This window comes from Crocuta crocuta, unplaced genomic scaffold, assembly GCF_008692635.1.
Source record: "Crocuta crocuta isolate KB4526 unplaced genomic scaffold, BGI_CrCroc_1.0 scaffold124, whole genome shotgun sequence".
NCBI lineage: Eukaryota > Metazoa > Chordata > Mammalia > Carnivora > Hyaenidae > Crocuta > Crocuta crocuta.
In genome coordinates this window covers 6,295,950-6,314,837 of record NW_027551573.1, presented here as the reverse complement: position 1 = coordinate 6,314,837, position 18,888 = coordinate 6,295,950, and the positions used below count along the sequence as shown (strand labels likewise).

Sequence of the window (18,888 nt, the reverse complement as noted above, 5' to 3'; positions counted from 1 at the left end):
AGACATCCTGAAACCTAGAACTGTAAGTGGAAAGAGACAGGAAGAGCTTCAAGAAAGCTCAACTTCTAGTTTAAGAAGTAGAAAAGGGAAGCCCTCTGGAAAAGAGAGAGTTGAAAAACATCCCATTTTTCCCATTTTCTCTCACCCAGCCCTAGACACCCACACAGTGGTATGGTAGTGGTACTGATGGAGCCAGAAGCTGAGCAGATACCTAAACTCAGAAGGAAGGAATCCTTCTTTTTGACAGAGAACATAGGGACAATGCTCACTGTTCTTTTTCTCTATGCATCCTATTGCCACTTAGCCTCAGAAGCAGACATATTGTGGGAAGGGCATGGGCAGAGAGGAGGAATTAAATCACAGCTTTCCAATCAAAAGACCAAGAAAGGAAATTCTTAATTCCAATTTGTGCCTGGGAGGTCACAGAGTAAAGAGCTGGTGAAACTGATGCCAGAATATTTTGTATGAACTCCTTTACTCACCCTGAGCTATGCAGACAAGGATGTGATGCCAAACAACTTTAAGAGCTGAACTATATGGTGGAGACCACTGCCTCATCCCCAGACTGGCACCTGAATGACACTCACAGAACATAGGCCAAAACCACACTGCAAAGGCTTTGAAACTTGACTGACACAAGACAATAACTCAGAGGAAGTGGGTAGGAACGTACAACCTGAATAAAATCTGGGTGATTAACTGATAAATAAATAACATTCTCCATAGGATTTAATAAAAGCAAGAGTATTCCTAACGTAATATTCAAAAAAAATTTCAAAATTAACTTGCATACAAATAACAAGAAAAACCTGATCATCTGGGAAGGGAAAAGACAGTCAACAAATACTAATCTAAAGATGATAGAGATGCTGGAATGATCAGATATAGGTTTTAAATGTTCTATTTAACCATGATCCAAACAGTAAGAGTGAATATTCTAAGAAAGAAAGAAAGGAAGGAAGGAAGGAAGGAAGGAAGGAAGGAAGGAAGGAAGGAAGGAAGGGAGGAAGGAAGGGAGGAAGGAAAGAAGGAAGGACAGGAAGTTTCTGTGGATAAAGAGAAGGAATAAAAGATTTTTAAAGAACAAAATATAAATATTAGAACTAAAAAACACACCAACCAAAATAAAACATTTTCTTGTTAGGTTGATAGCAGAATGGGAATGAGAGAAGAAAGAGTTAGTGAACTTAAAGAAGGATCAAAAGAAATATTGAAGCCAAATAAAGAAAGGAAAAAGTTTGGGGAAAAAGAATGACAGAGTTGCAGAGACCAGTGGGACAATATCAAAAGGTCTAGCATTTATGTCATTAGAATCCCATAAGATGATAAAGAATGTGGTGCTAAGTAGAAAATAAAATAAAATAAAATAAAATAAAATAAAATAAAATAAATTATAACTGGAAATTCCCCAAATTTGGTGAGAAACAGAAACGAACAGATTTACGAAGCTCAGCAAACTCCAAACTAAAAAACAAATTGAAGAAGAAGAAGAAGAAGGAGACGAAGGACGAGGACGAGGGAAGAAGAGGAAGAGGAAAGGAGAAAGAGAAGGAGAAGGAGAGGAAGAAGAAAAGGAAAAACTCCACTCTTAGATACATCGTAATCAAAATGCTAGAGAATAATGACAATGAAAGTAGCCAGAGAAAAACAAGGGATTGCATATAAAGGAACAATTATTTAACGGAATACAGAGTTCTCATCTGACACCATGGAAGCCAGAAGACGTGGAACATATTTACATTGCTGAAAAAAAAATTGTCAACCTCATGGTTTTATATTCAATGGTATTCTTTAGAAATAAAGATGAAAGAATGAAATTCTGAGGTGAAGGAAAATCAAGTAAATTCATTTCAGAAAATCTTCTCTTAAAGAACTAAAGAAGTTCTTCAGAATATAAGAAATGGTTCTTCAGGGAAATAGGAAACAACAGGAATGAAAGAGGAGCAACAAAAGTGGTAAATATCTGGGTAAAAGGAATATATTGTTTTTCCTCTGAAGTTTTAAAAAATAGATATGACAGTTGAAAGCAAAAATTATAGCATTTTCTAATAGGACTTTGGATGTTTTAGTAGATGCATAGTTCAGTACATAGTTGCATTGAATAACGCAACTTAAATGGAGGAAGATAAAATGTTTTATACAGTGGTAAGGTTTATACATTCCACTTAAAGTGGGAAAATATTAATTCTGAGTAGTCTATAAGAAGTTAAATATTTATATTTTAACCCCTTAAGCAACGATTAAAAACTATGCCAAGATATGGTTGTAAGCTGAATAAATCAAATTAAAGTGGAATGCTAAAAATACACAAATAATTAAAAGAAGTCAGGAAAGGGAAAATATAGAAATAAAAATAAATGAAACAAACATAAAACAAATAATACAATGATAGAGCTAAATCCAAACAGATCAAGAATTACATTAAACGTAACAGTCTAAATGCGCACATTAAAAAGCACAGATTACTGGAATGGATGAAAGGAAAACAAGACCCAACTGCATACTGTCTATAAAAAACTTACTTTAAAAATAATGATAGAGCTAGGTTATAAGTAAAGTGATGGAAAAAGAAGTGATGTGCAAAAACGAATCAAAGTAAGTCTGGAGGGTCTAATTAATGTTAGGTAAAGATTTTATGGCAATAAAAATACCAGGGATAAAAAGGACATTATAAATGATAAAAACAGCAGTTCACCAAGAAGACATAACGGCCCTAAATGTGGATGCATTTAACAATAAAGACTCAAAATATATGAAGCAGAAACTTACATAACTGAAAGGAGAAACAGACAAACCCACAACTATAGTTGAAATTTCAACATTCCTCTATTGGTAATCAGTAAAAAGAGTATTAAGAAAAATCAGCTAGTATATAGAAGAACCAAACAACAAGCCAGAATAAATTGATATTTATAGAACATTACATCAAACACCGAATACTCAAGCATTTATGCAACCATCACTAACATAGACTGTATTAGGGTTATACAACAGACCTTAACAATTATTTAAAAGATTTGAGATGATATAAATTATTCTCTCTGATCATAATGGAATTGAATTAGAAATAAATAATGGGATGATAACTGGAATTCTCCCGACACATGAAAGTTAAACAACCCATTTCTAAATAATATATGGGTGACTAACAAAAGGAATTGGAAAGTATTTTTTAAACAATGAAAATGCAACATACTGAAATCTTTGGGAAACAGCTAATGCAAGATTTTGAATACAATTAATGGTTAACTGTTTGTATTAGGAAATAAGAAACATCTCAAATCAATAGCGCATGCTTCCACTCTATGAAATTTTAAAAAGAGGAGAAAAATAAACCTGAAGCAAGCAGAAGAAAGGAAATAAGACACCAGAAATCACTGACATCTAAAGTGATAAACCAGGGCACCTGGGTGGCTCAGTCGGTTAAGCATCTGACTTCAGCTCAGGTCATGATCTCATAGTTCCTGGGTTCGATTCCCGCATCGGGGTCTCTGCTGTAAGCTCAGAGCCTGGAGCCTGCTTCAGATTCTGCATCTCCCCGTCTCTCTGTCCCTCCCCCATTCACACTCTGTCTCTCTCTCTCTCTCTCTCTCTCAAAAATAAGTAAACATTAAAAAAATTAAAAATAAATAAAATGATAAGCCAATAGAAAAAAGTCAGTAAAAACAAAAGTTGGTTCTCTGAAAAGATCTATAAATTTGATAAATCTCTAAGAAGATTGGCAAAGAAAAAACAAGAGAGAAGACATAAATTTTTCATTATCAGAAATGAAAGGTGAGCTCTCACTACAGAGCCACAGACATTAAAAGAGGAAAGGAAAGGGTACGCACAGATTCATTTAAGAGGCTACCATAACCCTCACACCAAAGCCAGACAGACAGTAAAAGAAAAGAAAACCATAAACCAATACACCTCATGAGCATAGGAAAAATCCTTAACCAAATATTAGCAAATCAAATCCAACAATACATAAAAAGAATAATGCACCATGACAAATGGGGTTAATCCCAGGAATGTAAAGCTAGTGTAACATATGAAAATAATTTAATGAAATCCACCATGCTAATAGACTAAGGAACAAAAAACACATAAACATGTAAAATTATTCAGAAAAGCAGAAAGATTCACAGTCATTTTAAGTAAAACCTCTGATCAAACTTAGAATAGAAACATCCATAATATGATAAAAAGGTGTCCAAAAAAACAAAACAAAACAAAACAAAACAAAAAAACCACTACTGACAACATAATGGACAAAGACTGGATTCTTTTCCCAAGATGAAGGACAGAGAAGGATATCAACTCTCACCACTCCTATTCAAATTATACTGAAAGTCCTCACCATGCAATAAGTCAAGCAAAATTAATAAGAGGCATACGGATTGGAAAAGAAGAAGGTAAATAGTTCCTATTCACAGACAACATGTCCATCTATAATATAGGGATTATACTGAATCCCTATGTTGTTCAAAAACAACAAGGCAATAAATCTAGGAGAAAGTTCTCTAAAATAATAAAAGAGTTTAGCAAAATTAAGAGACAAATTTACCCCCCAAAATCAAATTTCTATATATTATCAATCAAAAATAGGAAACTGAAATCAATACAGTTTAAAATAGTTCCCAAATATGACATACTCCAGTGGACATCTGCATGTGCAAACTCTGTATACTGAGAATTACAAAATGCTTGTGAAATACATCAAAGAAGCTCTAAGTAAATGCAGAGACAGGCCATATAAATGGATTGGAACACTCAGTGTAGTTGAGATGTGACTTGTCACCAAACCGATCTATAGATCTGATGTTATTCCAATCAAATACTTGTTAGAATTTGGGGGTAATATATATATATATATATATATATATGACATATATATATTACAGATATATATGTGTATATATCATATGTATATATATTTGGGGGTAATATATATATTACAGATATATATGTATATATATGATATATATATGTATGTATATATGATATATATACAGATATATTTGGGGGTAATGTATATATATATACAGATTATAAAATTTATATAAAAAGGCAAGGCAATTACAATACCCAACAAATTTTCTTTTAATAAATTTTTAAAATGTTTTTTATTTATTTCTGAGAGAGAGAGAGAAACAGCATGAGCAGGGGAGGGTCAGAGAGAGAGAGAGAGAGAGAGGAAGATACAGAATCCAAAGCAGGCTCCAGGTTCTGAGCTAGCTGTCAGCACAAAGCCTGACGTGGGGCTGGAACCCAAGAACCATAAGATCATGACCTGAGCCAAAGTCGGCCGCTCAACCAACTGAGCCACCCAGGCACCCCAATGCCCAAAAATATTTTTGAAAAATAATTTAGAGGAGGGGATTCAAACCATCCCATTTTAAGACCACTATATGCTACAGTAAGCAATACTGTGCAGTACTGGTAAAGGAAAGGTGCAGGTAAATGGCAATACAATGGTTATAAAGAAACCCACACAAATATGGCCAACTGGTTTTAAACACAGACAGAAAGACAATTCAATGGAGGAAGGATAGACTTTCCACAGAGGTGTTGGAACAATTAGACATTCAAATACCAAAACTTGATGTTAACCTAAACCTCACATTTTATACAAAATTAACTAAAGGTGGCTGAAGTTTGGTAAGAAAATACTATGGCATTTTGCTTACCGAGTCCAATACCTTCTCATGATAAAAAAAACTTTCAGAAAACTACGGAGAACTCCCTCAACACAACAAATGACGTTTTATAACAAAACCCACAGCTGAAATCATAATCATGAAAAACTGAGAGCTTCCCTTCTAGGCTTAGGGTAAGGAACAGAGCAAGAATGTCTTACCACTTCTATTCAACATGGCGCTAGAGGTTCTAGTCAGGACAATTAAGTAAGAAAAAAAAAGAAAAGAAATACATTTAGTATCCAGATCAGAAAGGATGAAGTAAAAGTCTCTATTTACAGATGGCTGAAATTTTTATATTAAAAATCCACCCAAAAAATCATTAGCACTACTAATTCATGAGTTCAGCAAGGATATCAGATGAATATTTTTAAAAAATCAAGTGTATTTCGATACACCAGTGATGAATAATATGAAAACGGAATGAAGAAGAAAATTTCATTTACAATAGCATTGATAAGAGTAAAGTGCTCACAAATAAATTTAACAAAAGAAATGTGAGACACATACATTGAAAACTATAAAATATTGTTGAAAGGAGTGAAAGAGAGATGTAAGCGGAAAGACATTCCATAATCATAGATTGGTAGATGTAATTTTTTTAAGATGTCAGGACTCCCAAACTGATCTACAGATTCAGTACGATCCCTATCAATCACTTCTTTGCAGAAATTGACTAGCTGATCCTAAAACTCGTATAAAAATGCAAGGGATTCAGAAAAGACGAACTGGAGGAGTCACATTTCCTGATTTCAAAACTTACTACAAAGTTACAGTGCTCATTGTGAATCCGTGGTACTGGCATGGGGATAGGCATACAGATAAATGGAATAGACATGACAGTACAGAAATAAACCCGTGAATCTGAAAACATTACACTTTAGTGTTTCCATTGATAACGACATTCTGAAAAAGGCAGAAGTATAGGCATGGAAAACAGCAATGCTTGCCAACGGTCGGGGGAGAATTTGACTGCAAAGGATCATTGCAAAGGAGCTTCTGGGGAGGGGGGAGGGTGATGGAATTCCAATTGTGGTGGTAGTCACATGATTGTATGAATGTGTTGTCAACCTACACACACACACACACACACACACACACACACATTTTTTAAAAGCACACCAAAAAAGGAAGAAATAAAGTGAATGGTACAGGATCAATAATCCAAGACTTCAGAAGATGCCAACGTGTTATCATCCCTGCTTAAGAAGATTTGTGATCTAGCTAAAAGGACAGAATTAGCAAATTCGGGAGAGCTATCACTAAAAATAACGCTAATTCCTGTCATTTGTCAAGCATTTATCCTGTGCCAGACCCTTTCCTGATGCCTTCCACCAGCTAATCCTCCCCACGCTATCATGAGGTAGAGAGAGAAATGGCATCAAAGCCAAGGCGGGCTGGCTACACGGGCCAGGCTACCTGGCACATAAAATCAGACCAATTGTAGATCCGTTTCCTTCTCTTTAGGGTCTCTGTCTGAAATCGGAGCTCCAGGGACACAGTGGCGGGCCATTTGTCACAACTGGTTTGTTGTGTATAAAGATGTAAGGCCGGTTTTGTAATGTGTAACCCTCATCATGACACCACCGGCATCTCGGCAAGAACCTAAACGATGGTTCATAGGTGCCCATCATTCCACGCAGGTGTGTGGTACCTGACACCAAATGGCTCCTGCTCTAAATAAAAATCGTTGGCAACTTCTCCCCATAAGGAAACAAGAGGTAATTGTCTAGTCTGAAAAATTAGATTGGGTCAATCAGAAAGGTAATTAAAGCACAAGGACTGCAGAAACTTCCCTAGCGAGGAAAAATACTGTAGATATTCTAGACTGGAGGCCACTCATGTTAGTAACCCCCGAATACAAACTTTTACGGCAACTCCCATCAGTGCTAAATTTTGGCATCATTAAAAAGCCAGTATTTTCTAGAAGACAGACTACCTGGGACTGAAGGACAAGGATAGTTGTCCCTAAAATGTCTTTGCCTAGAGACTTTCACTAATGCCTGTTTTTTTGTTTTTTTATTTGTTCTGTTGTTTGTTTGTTTGTTTGTTTGTTTGTTTGTTTTAACACCAAATAAAGAACCAACAACCTTAGCTGGGACTCAGTGTTCCTCATCCCACATGGCAGGAAACTTGGCCACCATCCCCAAGTTTTATTTCTTACTGTCTCAGCCACCAAGGGCGTGAAGACTTTTCCAGTTCCACGTTTTCTGAAGAAGAAGGCGTATTGGCTCCTTTGTCGTTCGCGACCATGCTTAGACCAGCCAAGTGTGACCAGGGAGGCAGACGTGGCTGCGAAATGGGGGTGGGAGTGATGCAGAAAAGGCAAAACACGATTTCCAATCCAAAGAAAGCCTTTTTTGATCAACCCCGAAGCTTTCTCTCTTCTCTGAACAATATCACAAAAGCTAACATTTACCAAATATTTATTAGGTGCTAAGCACTTTACACCTCTTTCACTCAGTGCTCAATGAGGCACGCACTATCGTGCCCATTGGTGAGTGATAAAATTGAGGCACAGAGGGGGTGATGTAACTCGCTCAAGAGTTAGCCAGTGATAGAAGCACTGCCTGGGCAGTGACCACAGTGCATTCTTGCTCATTTTTGAAATATGAACTACCTGATCAACTCCTTGGGTAATAGTAAGTCTCCTAGGGTATTTATCACTTCACACTTATTCCCATCTCCTCAGCTAGACTGAGGGTGGAAGCCAGGTCTTCTCACTCTCTCTCTATCCCACATCTTAGCCTCGGACATGCCCTGCAATCAAGGCCCAAGAATGCCAGGTCCCCAGGTGACATGTGATCAGGGTGCCTGCCAACGAAAGAACAGATGGGTCTGCTAAATGGTGAAATCACGTCCCTGCCGCCGTAATGGCAATAAGCATTCCACATAAAATAATTACTTCCAGTTTGCTTGGCAGGTTGGGCAAAGTCCGAGGGAAGGTTAATTTATCTTTCACAGCTTTGAGCCTTCAAGCTGTGGTTTCCCAAGCGAAAAGGGCCTCTCCTCAATGAGTCTTCGCGAGACCCACTTAGTCATGACAGAATTACCTCCTCATCACTGAGTGACAAAGTCTATTTGGAGCCCACTTGTCAGCGAGGGACCAGAATAGAGGGAATTATTTAAGTCACATGGAGATTTAAGTCTACAGCAAAGGTCTATGGTACAGCAGGTAGAATACTGAAATAGTTTTCAGATCCAGGTGCCAGTGACCTGCACCTTGTAAAAGTTGTACAGTGATCTTCTCATCTAAGAAATGGGTATAATTGTACAGGGGCCAATCTATTTAAGGAATAGGAGGAATATTAAGTGAGATTAAGGCTACTAAATAAAACTTGGAATGGTTAAAGGTGCATAAAAACTTCCAGGAAGAGAATCCAGGCATTGATGGAGCCTGTAATCTAAGGAAATGGAAGAGCTTCCAGTCTTTCCTGCTGGTCAACACTTCGAGGCTTCTTCCACACGTCTGTTTTCTGAGGCTCTGCCTTCTTCCCATTAGGCCCATCTGTTAGAGTTCTTGCATGAGGGAGGTCAAATGAGCCAACTGTTGTGTGTGTTTTCAATAACGAAATACCTATTCCCACTAAATGGCAAAGGTCTAATCTTGGTAAGAGTTTAGTGTCAGCGTTATGACTATCTAACCCAATTCAATCCAACCTCTTTTTCAGAGAAACGTGATTTGCTAAAAGTAATCCCTGGTGGTCAGAGCAAAGACAGGTCAAGGATTTCATCCCCAAAATGCCTTCTGTGGTGCCACAAAGAGACATTCATTCCTAATACACTCTTGTCTACTTGGCTTGGGTCAGAGCTACTCCCTAGTAGAAGCAAAGATAATTTTACACACGAGGAAGAGAAAGCATAATGTAAATGTTTTAAGATTTGTCAACAGTGGAAGGCACCTAATATTCTTTCTAAAAGAATGAAGAAAGAGCCATAATCACAAAAGTATAAGAAGCAGAAATATTTTAGTTACAGTGGAAAACGGGTGTAATTATTCATTATATTTGAAGTGACGTGTTCATTTGGTCTCCCCAGTAGCCATACGCCCTTCGACTGTTAACAGAACTTTTGTGTATAAATCTCTTTCCTTCTCTCTAAGTCCATGGAGTTTACCAGATTTAGAATTTGTGGTTGAGAGTTATTTTATTTTAACATAATAGTTGAAAAATGTAGCGCCGGGGCACCTGGGTGACTCAGTCGTTAAGTGTCCGACTTCAGCTCAGGTTACAGTCTAATAGTTTGTGAGTTCAAGCCCCGCACTGGGCTCTCTGCTCTCAGTACAGAGCCCTCTTTAGATCCTCTCTCTCCCTCGCTCTCTGCCCCTCCCTCTCTCTCTCTCAAAAATAAATAAATATCCGAGGTGCCTGGGAGGCTTAGTGGGTTAAACATCCAACTTCAGCTCAGGTCATGATCTCACGGTTTATGGGTTCAAGCCCCGCTTTGGGCTCTGTGCTGACAGCTCAGAGCCTGGAACCTGCCGTGGCTTCTGTGTCTCCCTCTTTCTCCTTATACCCTGTCTCTCTCTCTCTCTCTCTCTCTCAAAAATAAATAAACATTTTTTATAAATTAAAATAAAATAAACATTTAAAAATAGCAATAATAAAATCTTAAGAAGAAAAATGTAGTGCCATTATCCTTTGGCCTCTATGGTCTCAGATGGGAAATCCATTATCATCCAATTGGTGTTGGTCTGTAACACCTCATTTCTTTGTGGCTCCTTTCAAGATTGTTTTTTATGTTTAGTTTTCAGAAGTTCATTTATGACAATCTTGACGTGGCCTTGTTTGTATCTATCCTGTGTGAAGTTAGCTCAGTTTCTTGAATAGGTTTATGATTTGGGCCAAATTTCTAACGTTTTCAGACATTTTCCTTCAAACATTTCAATACTTCTTTCTCTTTGCTCTCCTTCTGGAATGCCAATAACATGGATGTCAGCTCTTTTGTTATCGTACTAAAGGCTTCTGAGGCTTCACTCCTTTTCTTTCAGTCTGTTTTCTCTCTGTTGTTCATTACAAAGCTGTAATGATCAAGACAGTATGGTACTGGCACAAAAAGAGACACATAGATTAATGGAAGAGAATAGAAAACTGAGAAATGAATCCACGGCTATATGGTCAACTAATCTTTGACAAAGCAGGAAAGAATATCCAATGGAAAAAAAGACAGTCTCTTCAACAAATGGTGTCGGGAAGACTGGACAGCACCATGCAAAAGAATGAATCTGGACCACTTTTCTTACACCAGACACAAAAATAAACTCAAAATAGATGAAAGACCTAAATATGAGACAGGAAACCATCAAAATCCTAGACGGGAACACAGGCAGTGTCCTCTTTGACATTGGCTGTGGCAACTTCTTACTAGATATGTCTCCTGAGGCAAGGGAAACAAAAGCAAAAATAAACTATTAGGACATCATCGAGATAAAAAGCTGCACAGTGAAGGAAACCATCGACAAAACTAAAAGACAACCTATGGAATGGGAGAAGACACTTGCCAATGACATACCTGATAAAGGGTTAGTATCCAAAATATGTAAGGAACTTTTAAAACTCAACACCTAGACACCAAATAATCCAGTTTAAAAATGGGTGGAAGACATGAAGAAACATTATTCTCTGTTACTTAAATTGGGTAAACTGTACTGGCATATCCTCAAGTCCACTGGTTCCGTTCTCTGTCATTTCTGCTCCACAGCTGAACTCATCCAATGAATTTAAAATTTTTTTTAAATGTTTACTTATTTTTGAGAGAGAGAGAGAGCACTAGAGAGAACGTAGGAGTGTCAGAGAGAGGGAGACATAGAATCTGAAGCAGGGTCCAGGCTCCGGGCTGTCAGCACAGAGCCCGACACAGGGCTAGAACCCATGAACCACAAGATGATGACCTGAGCGGAAGTCGGTAGCTTAACCGACTGAGCCACCCAGGCACCCCTCATCCAGTGAACTTTTATCTTCAGTTATTTTATTTTTTTAAATTTATCATCTCCACTTTGTTTTTTTTATAACTTTTCTCTCTTGCTGAGATTTTGTACTTTTTCATTTGTTTCAAAAGGATTCCTAATCGCTTGCTGAAGCATTTTTAAGATAGCTGCTTGAAAATGCTGGCCAGACAATTCTTATTAATCTTCGTGTGAGCATCATTGGTGGTGCTTTTTTTTCATTCAACTTGTGATGTTCCTGTTTCTTGGTATGAGGAGTGATTTTTTATTGTATCCTGGACATTTTTGGATATATTATGAGGCTCTGGATTCTATTCAATCTTCCTTTTTTAAGCAGGAAGTCCTTCTATTTTGATGTAGTGTGAGGGCTGGGTGTATTGGCTGAGATTTCACTGACATCATCTCCAAAAAGTAGAGCAATGACTTCCATCACACCACCTTGTTGCAGATAGATGTGGTAGATGTTCAGTCCCATCCTCAGCCATCAACACCTTTCTTGCAAGAGTGGTGCACCAACTCAATTCCGACTTATTCTGTTAAGGTGGGAGTGTAAGCTCAACTCCCTACTGATGTGATGCGGGATGAAGGCTACAAGGCAAGGGGTTGATATACCATTTTGTGGAAGGGGTAGACGTTCAGCTCCCTACTGGTCCCTATTCATGAAGGGTGGGAGTAAAGTGTCAATGAGGGCCACCTCTCACCACCTCATTCTGCCTGTTGATGCCAAGGCATGGGGGGAAGGGATGGCAGCTCAGAAGACAGGTGCAGAAAGCTGAGTGTTGAGTAAGTAGCCCTGCTTCACACTGCTTCATTGAGATTCCTTGCTGTGGGTTGGAGGGGGAAGTTCTGCTCTTCGTTAAACCCCAGTGACCTCCAGAATCAGGGAGAGTGGAGCGCAGAGTAGCTCCAACTTACACTGCCTTTTTGAGTCCCAATGTTGCCAGATTATGGAGTGGAGATTCAGATTGCCATTGGACTTGGCCAAATACTGTAATTTGATCCCTCCCCACCAGTGATCTGTTCAAGAAAGGGCTGAAATCAATCCGAGATAATTCAGTGTTGGGACTTTGAGGGGACAATTGGGAAATACAGGGTTATTAAGAGAGGCTCTCTCTTTGAGCTGGACTTGAGGTTGGTGGGAGCAGACCTGGAAACTATGGAGACTGCTACCTAAGGTTTTACCGACCGTTTAGACTTTTTTGGCTTCCCGATACAGCAAACGCAGATGATTAGGTACATATACCTGATTTCAAAGTGTAGCTCAATGATGAGACTTCGATCACAACGTATTACTAAGTAAAATGGAAACAATAAAAATATATCCCCTAGGTTTATTTCAAACATTTAATGAAGTAATACACAGAAAGCAGTTCAACAAACGTTTGGCATGTTGTGAGTTCTCACTACATGGAAACAATGATTGTTAATGGCTGGGGCGCCTGGGTGGCTTAGTCGGTTAAGCGTCCGACTTTTGCTTAGGTCATGATCTCACGGTTCGTGGGTTCGAGCCCCGCGTCGGGCTCTGTGCTGACTGCCAGCTCAGAGCCTGGAGCCTGTTTCGGTCTGTGACTCCCTCTCTCTCTGACCCTCCCCTGCTCATGCTGTCTCTCTCTCTCCTAGAAATAAATAAAACATTAAAAAATTTTTTAAAAAATTGATTGTTAATGGCAAGCCAGTGTCTTCTCCTTTTCTTTTATCTTTCATAGACTGAGCTCATGGTAAGTGCTTAATAAATATACAGCACCAACCAATGTATCAGGAACGAGCAGATTAAACCCTGTTAACTCAATTTTCTGTCCCATCACAAGACTTGTTTTAATGTTAAGATTAGAACTGGCTGACCAACTGCATCCTCACTATCTCCTGTCCCCACAACATAATAGTACTCTCTTCCACATCTGGCTCTCCAGGGATTCCGTATCAAAAGTAATTTCCCATGAGACTGACATGCTTATAACTGCACAGAATACAAACTCCTTGTCCACAATAATGTAGAAACTCTTCCCTCTCTCCTCTAGTCTACCAGTTTCCTCTTTTCACTTTTTAAAAATAATCACTGTAGGGGCGCCTGGGTGGCTCAGTTGGTTAAGCGTTCAACTTCGGCTCAGGTCATGATCTTACAGTGCGTGGGTTGGAGCACCGCGTCGGGCTCTGTGCTGACAGCTCAGAGCCTGGAGAATGCTTCACATTCTGTGTGTCTCTCTCTCTGCTCTCCCCAACTTGTGCTCTGTCTCTCTCTGTCTCTTAAAAAAAATGAATAAATGTTAAAAAAATTTTAAATGACCACAGTAGAACTTGGATTTGAAGAATAAAAGTTGTGAGGAATAGACTGTGAAGAAGTGTCAGACGACACTGATATTAATATTGCATTTATGGAGTCATATTAGGGTTTTCAAGATGGTTCCATGGTGAGAAATGCAGACAGACTGATGGCACCCTGCATTCACCCACAGGCACAGTAAGAACGATCCTGCCAAACTGCCAGAACCTCAAGGAAAGGGGCTGTAAAGTGAGTTTTATCTGAAGGCAACCACATTCAAAGAGCTTTTCGTATTCCAAACTCCAATTGTCAACATCTTTGGGGGGAAAAATGGTCTTGGATTTACCTCTAGCTCATTCACCACAGTCTAGTTGGATCTTTTCATTCCACTTTGGGAATAGGTATGAGTATATCTACAATATTTTCTTATTTCTGTCACTGAGCCTGCCTTGAGACCATGGAATTTCTTTTTCTCCTATGCTAACCTCGCATTAATCTATTTTGTGGCAGTACTTAGCCCCATTCCTACTCATCTCTATCATGTCTTTATGATTCCAAGAGTGGTATTCTCTACAGAGGGCCATTCGGCCACTCCCCACAGGGACGTTTGGCAATAACAAGAAACGTTCTTGACTATGACAACCTGAAGAAGACTGAAGAGGTGCAGGCTAGTGCTATTGGCATCCAGTGGATAAAGGCCAGGGATGTGGCTAGATATCCTACAATGTACAGGACATTCTCTCTCCCAACAAAGCAACGGGCCTAAAATGTCAATAATGTAAAGGTTGGGAACCCTGATCTAGAGGCTGGACAACAAGACCATATTTCCAAGATATCTTTGCAGCTATAGTTACACAAGGACCCAACTGGAAACCAGAGGTCAGATCCATGAGACCATGGCTGTAATGACCTCCTGCAAACTTACTGGTGGGGGTGTGTCATTCTTCTGCGAGTGGTTCTGGGTCTACTCTCTGACCCCTAGATCCTGAAGGGCAAGTGTTAGCAACACCAAGGCTTCCACTGGAAGTATCCCATGACTTCTTTGCTCCTACTTGCATAGCATTCAATTTTGTTTCCCTGGCCCTCCAAGACATTCTTGTAAGTGACTTAATGGTCTATAATAAATCCTTTTCTGCTTAAACTAGTTAGAGTGCAGTATTTGGTCTGCAATTAAGGATCCTAAGTAATAGAGTAAATGATTATAGGCAATCAATCTTCAAGAAGATGGGAATGTGAGATTGATTATAGTTTGAAATCAATGCAGATTTAGTTAGCATTAGAATGTAGGCATTGGTGGACCCAGTGGCTGCTGCTATATGGGAAGTGGATTGATTTGGCGAATTAAAGATGGTCACAGGGTTTTTTTTGTCACTCATCCATCTGTTCCTTCCCTTTCCCTTGAACATAGGCCATCCCTGTTATTTGATTCAGTGAATAGAAAAAGGCAAAATTAATCCTTGTAACTAACATCAGAGTCAGGGCTTTAGATCTGTAGTATCATCCTTTATCACGTAGAACACTCCATTTTGGGATTCAGCCGCCATGCTGTGGGGAAGCCCAAGCAGCCATGAAGACAGGCTACAGGAGGGGAACCAAGGTATCCTTAGCTGACGACCCCGCCCAAATCTCCAACCAACATCCAGCATCAACTACCAGCCATTTTTGTTATCTGTCTTGAATGTCCCAGGCCCTGTAGTCCCTCTGATGCTCGTCATCTTAGCAGTCTCCACTAAATACAGTCAATCCACAAAACTGTGAGTGATAACAACTGGGTTATTATTTAAGTCACTAAGCTCTGCAGTGGTTTGTTACACAACAATAGGTAACCAAAATAGTTGGCTACTTCTAACTGTTTTTGGAAAATTTTAAAATAAAATGACAGGTTGAGGATTTAAATTCTCAATGCAAGACATAGCCAGAGAGTCAGTTTCTATGACTAACTTAATAGAAGGTGGCTACAAAAATCAGATGCCAAGTCCAATTCTGTGGGCTGCCCAAAATTTAACATGGATGGAATAAACAGCCTCATTGGACCTCTTGTGTACAAGTTATAGCACTGATTTGGAAAGAATAGGATGTTGAAAATAAAAATGGTGAAATTTGAGGGGATTTGAATGATTCTGAGGACATCTAACCTCCCAAATCTGCCAATGGAAATTTACTGCCAATGGAAGAAGTCCCTCTTTCTCTATCTGATGAAGCTGGTCTTGTCCAGTAGAACAACCAAGAAAGATATCATCTAAGGTAGTTATCGTCACAGAAATACCAATTATTCCCCTGCCTCAATGCCCTACCTCTCAGAGGCTCCAGGCCTAAAACTAGAGTCTGATCACAACATGCTCTGAGGTATCAGTTACTCTGTAACTGATAAAAGAAGGGGCACACTCAAAGAACTACAAGATTTGCTAAATTATATCAGCCAAGCTTGGGCAACATACGTGAGAAGATCATAGACTGAAGAGAGTAACATATTTCTGAATGAGGCTAAATTTAGTGCTATAAGTTTATTTACCAGAATGGGCTCATGACTCTCTCCAGTTACTGTAGCATCTGGCACCATGAGCAGCAAAGTCTTCCATGACACCTTATGGTGAGGAAAGTCCTTCATGGGAGCTAGTGTAAGTGCCTGAAGTTTTTACATATGGTGAAGCTGCAGATCATCTTGAAGAGCAATGATCCTCAGAAGGACAAATGCTTCTTGGGCATAGTCAGGTTTAAATCCACTCCCCACCCCAAGTTCCTACCGTATGTGTTTTGGAGGCACAGCAGCACTGTGATGAGGCCAAGACTGTGGATATTCCCCACATGGACATTGAAGAAACTCAACAGGAATACAAAAATTAGTTAAGAAGCTGGCCAAGAAGTATGATGCCCTCCGGGCTTCAAGACCTCTGATTAAGGAGATCCCACAAATCCTGGGCCCAGGTTGAATAAGCCTGGCAAGTTCCCTTCCTTGCTGACCCACAATGAGGACATGGTGGCCACCGTGGATGAAGTGAAGTCCATGAACAAGTTCCAGATGAAAAAGATGCTGCATCTGGCAGTGGCCGATGGCCATTGAAGATGACAGATGATAAGCTTGTGTACAATATCCACTCAGCTGTCAATTTCCTGGTGTCATTGCTCAAGAAGAATTGGAGGAATGTCCAGGCTTTATACATCAAGAGCAGCACCATGGGCAAGCCCCAGGACCTGGACTAAGGTGCAGATTAATAAACCCTAGTGCCACCACTATTTGTCCGCTGCTGACTAGGGAGAGGGAGGTGTTTTGTGAGCCGACGTTGTATGCTACAACACTTTGCTGATGACTGCAGTTCCTGGCCCTCAGTGATGGATAGTCATTTTCTCCATACTGCAAACCAGGAAGTGCATTCTATCCATCTTCAAAACCACACAGTCTTATTTAGATCTCTTGGATACTTATAACATATAACAGTAGGGTTTCTAACCAGGACTGAAGTTTTTCTGATAACCCTGAGAGGGACAGATAGGGGCTAGGATTCCAGCCTCAACTGTTCCCACTGCTTACTAGTGGAGAGGGTAAGACCTTCACATTGCGGACATTGACTCATCCTTCAGCAGCATGCCTAACCTGCACCCTAAAGTTGCTTCCCTTTATGCCGCGGTTTTTTTTTTTTCGTGGGCTCTTTGTTTGGTTTTATCCCTCGTAGTTGTGAGTTTGGCCTCTTGGTCTGTAAGGATCACAAGGAATGTTCCAAATGGAGACTGGGTTCCTAGATTCTTCAGATCGGAGTGGCCCACAACCCCAAGAAACTGAACTAGGGTTTGATTATCTGATCCCACATTGAATACCTTACGTTCAGCATGGTAATTTACTGTGTGAGATGTTTAGGAAAACACAAGTCAGAGGCATGTACGATATTGTAATCCATTGTCCCTGTTTTCTAGCGGAGCTTAGCAAATGGGTAGAATCAGGCTATGGAAACTTCTAGGCCTTTTGTCTCCCAGGTAGACTCTGCCCACTTCCTGACCTAAGGCATTTCCCTGTTGGAGTTCTTGCCTTCAGCACCAAGTAGGTGCTGGTTTTTGGTGTGGTAGGAAATACCTGTGATTTAACTTTTTGAGTTGAATCTTCTTGATTTAACTTTGGTAAGATAACCAGTTCATCCCTCCATCTTTTAATATAGCTGAAAGTCTGTTCCAAACCATGAATAAAAATGCTGCCCCTTCTCGAAACAAGCCTGAACTATGAAAAATACAAGATTTTGACCAGAAATAAATAAATGAATAAATACAATTTAAAAAAATAAATGAAATCAATGGGCTCACTCAGGCATCTGGGAGTGGTTCTAAATGGCTGACAGAAATCTTGACTCAGGGGTGGCCTACTGACTTTATAAATAAAGTCAATAGTCATGTAATTCCTTAATACAATGTAGGGAGAAAAGAAGTAAGGAGAAAAGAATGTCGAAGTAAATTTATTGTAATCCATCCACTCACCCACCTTTGAGAGGGTTCAAAAACAATCTCTTACCAAAGAATTCAGAAATAGTTTGATGAGAGGGGTGACAGAGTCTTTGAAAATCACTGTAGTGGCTGTACTCTATGCTAGAAGTGAAAATGCTAGATGCTGCCATTGAAAAGGGCTTTCTGATTTCAGTGGTGTTGATAGGCTGCCACAAACACCAGAGGCAAAGCGAGCATGATAGGCCTCATGGTTGAAAAGACAATCCGAATGGTTTGATCCCATAAGGGTCTCTATCCTGTGGTCCTTAAGACAGCTAACTAAAGTCCAACTTGATCCGCATCTTGAAAACCTCTAACTGGTAAACAGAAGCTTGACTTACATCAGCATGACAAAGGATCATGGTCTGATCCAATTCTGAGCACTTAATCTCAGAATTGAGCCCGAATTCCTTGAAAAAAAGAGGACCAACTTAGTACCCTGTCCCCAAGCAGAGAGCCTGCAATAATATCACAAGTGTATGTTTCAAATAACCTTTCTAGTCTTCCCCAAAGGAAATAGTGGCCCTGAGCCATGC

The 18,888-nt window shown here is 39.5% G+C and overlaps 1 pseudogene; it reads left to right on the top strand.

Moving 5' to 3' along the window:
• Positions 1-7,932: 7,932 nt before the first annotated feature.
• Positions 7,933-17,086, top strand: LOC144220933 (large ribosomal subunit protein uL1 pseudogene; annotated as a pseudogene).
• The last annotated feature ends 1,802 nt before the right edge of the window (positions 17,087-18,888 follow it).